Below are 10,058 nucleotides of genomic sequence, written 5' to 3'. Positions count from 1 at the left end.
GGAATGGTTGGTCCTGATCATGATGATATTTTTACCCTTATAAGTGCTTTCACCTGGTACATTGGAAATAATTCTTGCAGGGAAGAGAGGCCTTCCTGAAAATGTCACCAGCTGTCCTTTCTATGTAGTCTTTCTGTCAGTAGGCATTTACACTACAGCACCACTACTTACTCTGCTTCCAACACACAGGTTTCCCAATGAAGCCAATGTGAGTTACACCACAAAGATGTAAATCTCCTCATGTCACTTCAGATCAAAGTTTCCTGTAGCCCAATATCTTCGTATCTTCCCTATAAGAAGGCCAGAAGAGGATGTTTGGTGAAAAAGAATAAGTAGAATAAGAGCAAGCACAGTGTCATCTGGAATATATTCCCAGCTTCTAGGGAGTTTTAAGGACTTCCACAGTCCTACCATTAGAAATTGTAGTCTTAAGTGGATTATTTTCATGTCCTATGGGCAAAAAAAAAAATAAATATCTGTCTTCCATTTCATTATTATGTTTCACTAGAGAGTAGAGCACTAACTAAGTGACAATATCTTGCAGACAGAAGGTGCTATTGAACTGCAGTGCTTCTCATACCATCTGGTGCAGGTTGCAGCTGCAGCTTTGCTCCTCAGAGCTGGGGGCTGCAGCCTGTGCAGGGGAGCCAGAGCTCACCAACTCACTCTTCACCCAGAGGTGGACCCTCGCTGGCACCAGTGTCCTCCCCAAGCCCTGCTTGTGCTCTCAGGGCTCTGCCCTTTCTCAAACCCTTCACACCACCCTGGTATTGATGTACTTCAGAGCCATGTATTAAAAGAGATGACTAACATCTTTCAGATGCTTTCTTTCTTCTGTCCTCCCTTGCGCAGGCAGCGTGGTGTTTTATTTGGGAGGGTTTTGTTTCTGTTTCTCATGTACACGCTGCTGAGCCTTGATGCCCGAGCAGGCAAGTTCAGAAGTACAGCTTGTACTTTGAGTGGAAGATGTTCGGGTTTGTGATTGCTCTTATTTCCTGTGGGAGCTGGCTGTCAGAATTATCTGCCACAGCATTATGTGGTGACTTGCACAGATATTGTACCTGGGATTGTGAATGTTACCAGCCCTGTTGGAACCTTAGGGCTTTTAGCAGAAGTAGTTGGGGAAAATATCCTGTCTACATACCAGAGTGCAAATCAGAGCCAGCCTCTTACCTTCTTCCATACAAATCACTTCTGCCTGATTAGATATAACTACCCATCCAATAAGCTTCACAAATTCCAGGAGCAGGTTAGGAATCAGTATCCCAGATTTACACATGGAAAAACAAAGCTGTGGGGAATCTATTATCCAACATCACATGGGAAATAAAATACAGATTTCCTGACATCCACAAGGTTGTTCTCTTAGCCAATGGCACAACCCAGGGTTATATGAACATTTAATGGAGACAGTGACAGAGTAGGATGGAAAGCAAAGTTGCCAGTTTGTACACTAGAAGATTCCCTTAAATACAGAAAGGAATTCCAGGCTTCTCATGTACCAACCACCCTGTGCAATGCCTGCCCCAGTGAAGCCAAAAGATTGCACTTAGTAATAAACAAGCAGGAGAAGAACTTTTGCATTAAGGATAGAAATTTATCTGGTTAATTACTAACTGATCAATCTCAAGTTTCAATTATGTTCCCACTGCATGGACTTGTATGGGTTCACACTTGCAAAAAAAACCCAAGAAAGCACAAGAAGAAGCTCTTGCATTCATGTGCAGGGGAAAGAGGGAACTGTTGACTGTCAGCCCCATGACCATGGGGAGAGGAAAAGAGGTCTTAACAGCAAAAAGCAGGATATCAAAGGGGTTTTTAATCTCAACTATCTGAAGAGATCATGTACTCATTCAACAGGTTCAGCATTGTATGATCTAAGTGAGACAAACCAGAAGAACCGCAAGGAAAAAAAATGCTGGTCTTGATGAGTAAATATGGAGTGCTCAAAGTCAGCTGAGTCTTTTCCCCTGCTCAGCTGCACAGCCTGCCCTGAGCCCAGAGGAGGAAGGGAGCAAAGCTGGAGAGGGAGAGAACAGAGCTGATGAGAAGTGCAGCTCTCCTGTCACACCCGGTGCTATTGTTAACACATCTCCTTAAAGCCCCTGTGTGCTGACTGGAGACTGCAAAGCTACCCGCTGAAACTGTCCTGTGCCTCCTGTAACCGAGCCAGCTTGCTAGTAGGGAGATCTATAAATGCTGGCAGCCTCCAACCCAGGGTTATATGAACATTTAATGGAGACAGTGACAGAGTAGGATGGAAAGCAAAGTTGCCAGTTTGTACACTAGAAGATTCCCTTAAATACAGAAAGGAATTCCAGGCTTCTCATGTACTCCAGGGCTGGAGTCACCGCCACAGGGCGATGGGAGGAAGCATTTATCCCACTGGGTAATTACCTGTGTGTAACAACAGGCTTCAGTCTCCTGAGCTCTCAACCTTCAGTCTTTCAGCAGCATTAAATTAACTGGGGAGGAATCTGCGAGTGTGTCTGGAGACTATATAGGAGAAGTTCAAAAGTGGAGCTTGCTGTCGAGGCCACATACAAGCTCCAGGCAGGCAGAAGGAGAACAACTTCTTTGGAAACCAGACCTTTGTGTGCCACCTGTTGCACAGAGAAAAAAAAAAAAAAAAAGAAGAAATGGAAGCAAAATGATGATGTGTCGGTGTGCCTGGCCGGCTAGTGGAGGTGTATTCCAGCGAGGGAAGAATGCAAGACAATCAATATGATTGATAGAGCAAACTCCAACTTTATTAGAAATTACAGGCACTTATATACCCTTAGCCCGGATTTTGCATGTCCAGGGTTGCACTTATGATTGGTCAGTTGTACTAGAGCCTGCCACGGTCTGAACAGTGACTGGCTTCTTGGCCCAGGCTCAATCAGGACTCTCCACCCCATCTCCTCCTCTGGCACGTTCGGATGTTTACTTCGTTAGCTCACTTTTATCAACTGGTTCTCATGAGAGAGTCCTCGGTCGTTGAGGCCTAGGTGTTCTTTCAGTCAAAACAGGATTGCTCACATATCCATTGTTTATTAAAACAGTCTGCAACAATGATGCTCTTTCCAAAGGCAACCCTTGTTTTTTAATCCAACTACTTCTCTGGGAGTGTATGATGTAGCTGCTATTGCAACCGTTGCCCAGTTTCTACTTTTTCTCATCAACATCCAACATCCTATAAAGGGAAATACTTCAAGTCAGACTTTTAATGGTTATTAGAGCAGAAAGGAATAAGGAAAGATGAAGAATTTCTCTTGATGCGACATGTCAGAATAGATTGTTGCATTTGCTTATTTTTTATTTTATTTTTTTTAATAAAAAAAATGAAGTCCATGCTTTTATGGGAGATCAAGTGATTGGATTTTTCCAAAGCTACTGCATGTTTATGTGAAAAATCATATGAAATATGTCATGGACTCTGCATGCTGACTGCTGATACGCCAGCAACAGCCAGAGCCAAATCATTCTGCAGGGTAATGTAAAAGTCCTGTGGAAATGGGTCCTTAAAAATTAGCCTGCTTAACTTAATTTTACACCAATTTCCTTATCTAGAACATTTTTCCATTTTAATTAAAGCTGATGTGGTTATACACTCTACAAATACAGAAAGTACACATAATTTTTTGTAGATATTCACCGATACTTTGAAAGCTTCATTATACTTTGTCATGCTATAAATATCCATGCTGGACATCAGAGTACAGTAGTTAGAGGACTGAAAATTCACATTAACTGTTTAACAAGCCTAATGATGCCTTGAAGATCTTACAGTCTAGACAAGCGCTTGAAGAGGAAATCAAACCCGCGTAGGATGAAGAGACACTGCTGTGGATTTGTGGTTGAGCTAGGTGTAGGTGCAAGGTCCTGCCTTTCTGCTCCACACAGCATGTCTTGGACCATGTGAGATAGCCCTGCAGGATAGATACCTTTCTTTTAACTTTTTCATTTGTACATTTTGGGTCCTGCCAAAGAGGAAATAAGTAACTACTCTTAGAGTAGTTTCCTACAATAGTAGGAAAAGCCATAGATCTGTTCTTTCATGTTAATATTACTGTTGATAAATGTATTCGGAAGGACTACTCGGTTTCTCATTCATGGAGATATTTAGTGCATTCCTTTAATGGTTGGTGATGCACAAATCAGTTTTAATATCAATAATGAACAATTTGGATGGCATTCAGATTCAAGACCTGCCAAAAAAAATTTGCTACATGTCAGGATTTATTGAGTACAATGCAATGAGGTTGCCAAAGAGGCTGGAGTTCCTTCAGCAGAAAAGTAAACAGATGGTCCCAGGAAAGTGAGCACATTCTTAAACACTGAATTGCATTTGGACAGAATGGAGTCACATCTGCCAAAGCTTGCTGGCCAGAAGTATGGCGGAAGGGAGCCATCAGAAACTAATGTGACATTCTTCAAGCTCTTTCACTTAATATTGACATTAGTAATCTAAGAGGAATGTTCCAGAATTGCCAGGTGTCCCCTTGGTTGGCCAATTTGGGGGAAGGAGACATGATTAACAGTCAGTGACTGGATACACATTTGCACTGCTGTCTGAAGTGTTTGTTGCTAAATATATCCTTTTAGGTCATCCATGTCCACCTGGCCTGGAGCTAAAATGGTAGACACTCCTCATTTCAAATAATCTGTTTCTGATTTCTGCTACCAGAAGCCAAAAGATAATCTTGGAAATGTGCACTGAAAGGCTGGTTTTGGGAGAAGACACCAGACCCAGGACTGCATAGTGCAATTATTCTGGAGATCTTCTCAGACTTAGGGTGGGCTGGGGTTCAGGATCCAGGTTCAGGAGACAGAAGGCTTAAGATATGTCAGGAAATAAATAGATTGCATGAATGCTAATGAAGTTGTGCTTGTGCAGTGCTTTGTAAATGTAAACTGCAGTGTAAGGGAAAAGACTGACTTGTTCTTCAGCTGCATTTGAACAGCAGAGTGGGAAATCATCCAGAGAAGTACTGTATGTGAAGAAGACACGTATGTTGGTTCAAGCCAAGTCTTCAGAAATGCAACATGGGATTCTAGGTCTTGGTCTAGCTTTGCAAAGAGTAAAATGTCAGCTCTGTGACTCAACTTCCCGTCATAATACAAGGATCATAATACTTGCCTCACAGGACTTTTACAGAACTTAATTACTCCATAAATGTGAAACTGGAGGTCCTTGTATGGATGGAGCTGCAGGAGTGCACAAACAGGACATCAGTGAGAATCACAGGAAGAAATCACATTACTGATGTGGTTGCAGAGATGGTCTGGTGAGCAAGGAGCTCTGCTAATGGTTAAGGTGAGACACCTAACACATCAGTGAGTTATACAAATGGGAAAATGGTAAAGAAATGTTAATGTTCAGTTTGAGACTGGCATCTACAAAGCTGTGCACAGGTAGCATACCAGTGAATGCAGTTGAACAGAAGGAATTCCTTCTTGCACACAACAAACAAACAAATGAGTGTCACCTTTTTATTTCCTACCCTAAGAACTGACACATGGGGTAGTGGTGCAGAAAATCTCACACAGACCTGGGAGTTGCAGCCACAGCACTTGTGCTCAATCAGTTCTCAGACGATACCAAGAGAAGTGGGAGGCAAAAACTTCATCTTAGATTCACAGAATCATAGAATGGTTTGGGTTAAAAGGGACTTTAGAGATCATTTCCAACCCCTCCACTATGGTCAGGGACACCTCCCACTGGATCATCTTATCTCTCTTCTTTGCACCTTCCTGTCAACTAGTCTGGATACGTCTTCAGGTTAAGAAAAACTGATAGTGAGTCTTTCCCAGGTACTGGGAGAAGAGGAGAGGATTGGTGTCTTTGTTGATTGTGGGGAGAGAGGAGAATTTGTTGTGAATTGGACAGATGATCTCTGTGTTGTGGCTGTTCTGCACACTCTGCCTGTTTTGTTGTGTAGAGTTAATGATGTCATAGATAATGCACACGTTTGCCTTGCCTACCAGGTATAAATGTATTATTCCTTGGGATCAATTGGTTTTTCCCAGTGCAGGGCTAACCAGTGCCAGGTCCCTGTCCTACCTTTTCATGCTGGAGTCCTTCCTGCCTAGAACAGGTGAATTCACCCTCCCCATCTACCCAGCATGAAACTCAGTATTTCACACCTCAGCCTGTTTCCCTCCAGCCTATAGAGAGAAGCAGCACATTTGTGCTACTGGCAAAACCCCTTGAAGTGGAAGCTCTCAGGAACTGGGTGCAATGAGCCCTTTCATCCTCTACCTCCAGCCCCTAGAGGGATGAAGGCAGCATAAACTGATGGAGCAAAACCTCCCACCGCCGCCAGGGGCGAAGGGAGGATGCTCAGCACCTTGGAGTGGCACTCAGCATCTTCCCATGGCAGTACCAAAGCAATTCCCTTGCCAGTGTGAAAGGAATAAAATCCTTCAGTCGATCCTCTGTGTGTGTAATGGAGAAATGGTAAAAATTTTCTGGGCTGTGTTTATGCAGGAAGTCAGATGGTACGATCATAACGCTGCAAAGTCTATGAATATCCCTCTGTGCTTACTGGGGTGTTTCATGTACACGTGGTGAGACTATTTCATCTCTGGTCTAACTCCACTGACATCACTGAGTTACACCAGGGATGAATTTGGCCTTGTCACTGTATTTTGTACTGTAATTCAGTTCCTTCTTTGTTTAACACTTTTGGCAGCTTAATGTAAGTGCCTCGTACGTATAAAATGCATTCTTTGAGCAAAGAAAAATATGCTAATCTGCATATTCCTACTTTGTCTCTTTCTTGTTGCCAGTTAATCAATCACACAGAATGTTTGTGACACTTATTAAAGGGAATGAGTAGATAAAAGCACATGACTTTCATTTATGAGACCCTGATAAGTTGGAAATACAAAGGAACTTACCAAAGGGAGTCAGTGAGTACTAATGGGTAGAACAAAGAGCCAAGAATGAAAAAGATGTTGAATGTGGATCCTGGTTCTATTAACTCCCTTTGTGATCTTGTGTAATTCAGCAATTCCCTGCACTTCATACGTGTGACCAGCTCCAATCTGGAGGCCATGCTTCAGTTGAATATCATTAGGCCAATCACTCTTCTAAATAAAATACTTCTGTGCTGTCAGCATTTAATTGCTATCAGCAGAAATCCAGATTAAAATCCTGGAGTCTGGATCTGGGATGATGATGTTTTTAGCCTGCATTAAGATGCAGCTTCAAAAGAAAAGCAAATCCCAAATGCTGTGAATATTACTTATATTTTTCCCCCCCTCTCTCTTCATTTCCTTGTGTTTTTGGATTAAGTGGCAAATTTGCAAATCTTTATTCCAACTGTTTGCAAGGTTAAACTGATCAATCTGCTCTTCAGTTGAAAACTCCAAGCCTCTAGATAGATAAACCCCTGGAAATACCAAGTTGAGGAGCAGGATGGACACTGATCCAATATGCAGTGTTTCTCCAAACACATCACTTTCCCGTGCTGAGGAGAGCAGGTCTCTCCTGAAGCATGAATGCTGCCTCAGTGGCAGGTGCTCCAGCACAGACAATAGTGGTGAAGAAAACTGGCACTCCAGCCCTGTTGCCATGGGGTTATCCAGGTGGTAGTTACTACAGTGTGTTTCAGCATGAGGGACCCCAGGAATCTTCATAGACTAATTTGCATGTTTATGCACACTTCTCTTTACATATCCCAACTCCGTGTGTCCCTGTCCTGGGGTGGGCAGAGAGGTGCCAGCTGTCAAAGTGTGTAGTGACATTGTGCAAGTGGAGAAGACAGATCTTAGCCATGAGCTTGTCTTTGAGCACAGTCCTGTTCCTGGGGACGAGTGAATTCAGTCAAACAAACATTCCATGGGCTTGTTCTTATGTTGCTTTTCCCCCACGTTATTTCCTGTGGGCTGCTATCTAGCTTTTCAGTAGCTTTTGAAAAGCAAATGTTAAAAATGGCCTCTGAGAAAAACAGCACTTGCCTCTGCAAGTTAATTTAATGGTTGAGTGTATGAGATGGTGACAAGTGGCCACAAACACTTAACTGTGCAGCAGACCCCTCTCTGAAGCTGGCTCTCTCGTAACCATGGAGGCTGGGGGCCTTCTTGCTGGGGCCTGTGGCTCCATCAGAAGGAAGTTCATGAGCACAGCTGGGCAGGTTAAGTCTCAGGGAAATGAACCAACCACTCAGCCTTGCTCTTGTCAAAGTCATCTCCAGCTCGCAGAGTGATGCCCTCATACACATTGCTACTCCCTGGCAAGTGTGGAAGAGATGTTCAGGTCCTGAGGAGAGGAAAGCATTACTGTAGGTGTATGGATCTTCCCCTGGATAGACAGCTTGTTTGAGCTGTGCTTAGAATCCAAGGCTGATGCCTGCAATTTTCTTGCTACGTTTAAATGAGCAGCTGGATCAGGTCCAATCTGGGCAAGGGTGGAAAAAAGCACCAGGCAGAATGTGGTCAGCCATGAAGGAGAGCCCAGCTCTGGGCCTGGCTTGGATGCTGCTCCATTAGCACAAGGCAAAACATTTTCTCTCTCTCGTTTCACCATCTGCAAAGCTGGGATGCTGCTGCTGCCCTGTTTCATAGCATTCTTGGAGATTTGCAAGTGAACAATGATATTATTGTTATTATTAATGAATCTGTAAATCTCTGGATTCAATGCTGCAGTAGCATAATAGCATGCAATACCTTAAAGATGGTTCTTAAGTGGCTGTATGAAACATATGCTGTTGTTATTTTGTCTGCTTTGTATATTTTCTAAATTGCTCCCTTTTGGTGAGAACAATTATGTTATAAAGTTTGGAAACTAAAGAGGAGCATGCAGTGTAAATGCTCAGGAATGACTAATTCTGAGAGTTTTTTTACAACAAAGAAGTTCAAAATGCAGTTAAAGGCCTGACTGGTAATGAATGAAAAACAGAAAAAGTAATTTGGATACTACCAGCAGTGCAGGAGGTACTTTTATTAGGTAAAGCAATGCAAAAGTTTGGCATGGGTTCAGCAATAATAAAAGAGCAACTATAAAGAGTTAATTATCTCTGATCCCTAAAGGAAGTATATCTTTCCTATCATCATTGAGGCCCTTTGTAGTGCAGTGTTGGGAAAAACACAACATTTTGGCTGAGAGCCCAACACCTGGCCTGGGAATCATGTTTTACAGTGGCCAAAGATCATCAGCTTCTACTAGATAGAGTGCTAATAATGTGAAATCAGTGCTGAAGGTACCTCATTAGCAGCACCACAAGTAAACTCTGTAGCATTTTTTATGGGAAAAAAAAAAAGACAAGAGTCATGGTGTTTGCCTTGCTTTGATCTTTAAATAAAAGTGTCAGTGTAGTTTCCTAAATAAAAAGAGGTATGGCTGTTGTTGGCCTAAGCCTCCCTTGTCAAGTCCTCCCCAATGCAAAAATGAGAAATAAAACCATACAGCCTCTGTCATCTGTGTTAAAAAGGGGAAATTAAGAAGAAAAAAAAAAACCCTGTAGAGTTATTTGGAAAATGCTCCCTCTTCTACCATTCACTCTAGCTGAACATTTCTAATTTTTTTGGTCATAAAACCAGATATTGGTGAAATATTTGGATTCACATGTAGCCTGTCCCAGCAGTGCTGCAAGCGCATCATGACTCCACATTACCCAGCAGCCTGGACCATGGCAGCCTCAGTGCTTTCTGGTTGACAGAAAACTTGGTGCATGCCTGTGTGCAGGCAGACATGAATGCATGGATAGAGCAAAGGGGTTTTAAGAGAGCAAATCACACACAAAAAAACATATTCCCCCAACAACCATTGAGCAGGCACACAAATGCATGTGGAGTCTGGAACAGGTTTAAGCTTTACTGAAAATATACATCTTTGGACACTCTTTGCATGTTACGAGTTGGTAAGGTTGGGGATTTTGCTGGTTTTCCCCAGGCCAGTAGGGGTGAAACATCTTGGCTGAAAGTAAAGGAAGGGAATCTGCAAGGTACTTAACAAAGAAACAGCCTTTCCCCCCCCCCCCCCCCCCCGCTTCCTCCTCGCTCTCTCTGCCCTCCCTCTCTGCCCCCCTCTTTCTGCCCCCTCTCTCTCTCTCTTCCCCCAAACCCCCATT

The sequence above is a fragment of the Chaetura pelagica genome, unplaced genomic scaffold, assembly GCF_000747805.2.
Source record: "Chaetura pelagica isolate M959 unplaced genomic scaffold, ChaPel_1.0 scaffold477, whole genome shotgun sequence".
Classification (NCBI taxonomy): domain Eukaryota; kingdom Metazoa; phylum Chordata; class Aves; order Apodiformes; family Apodidae; genus Chaetura; species Chaetura pelagica.
Note: the sequence above shows the minus strand (reverse complement) of the source record.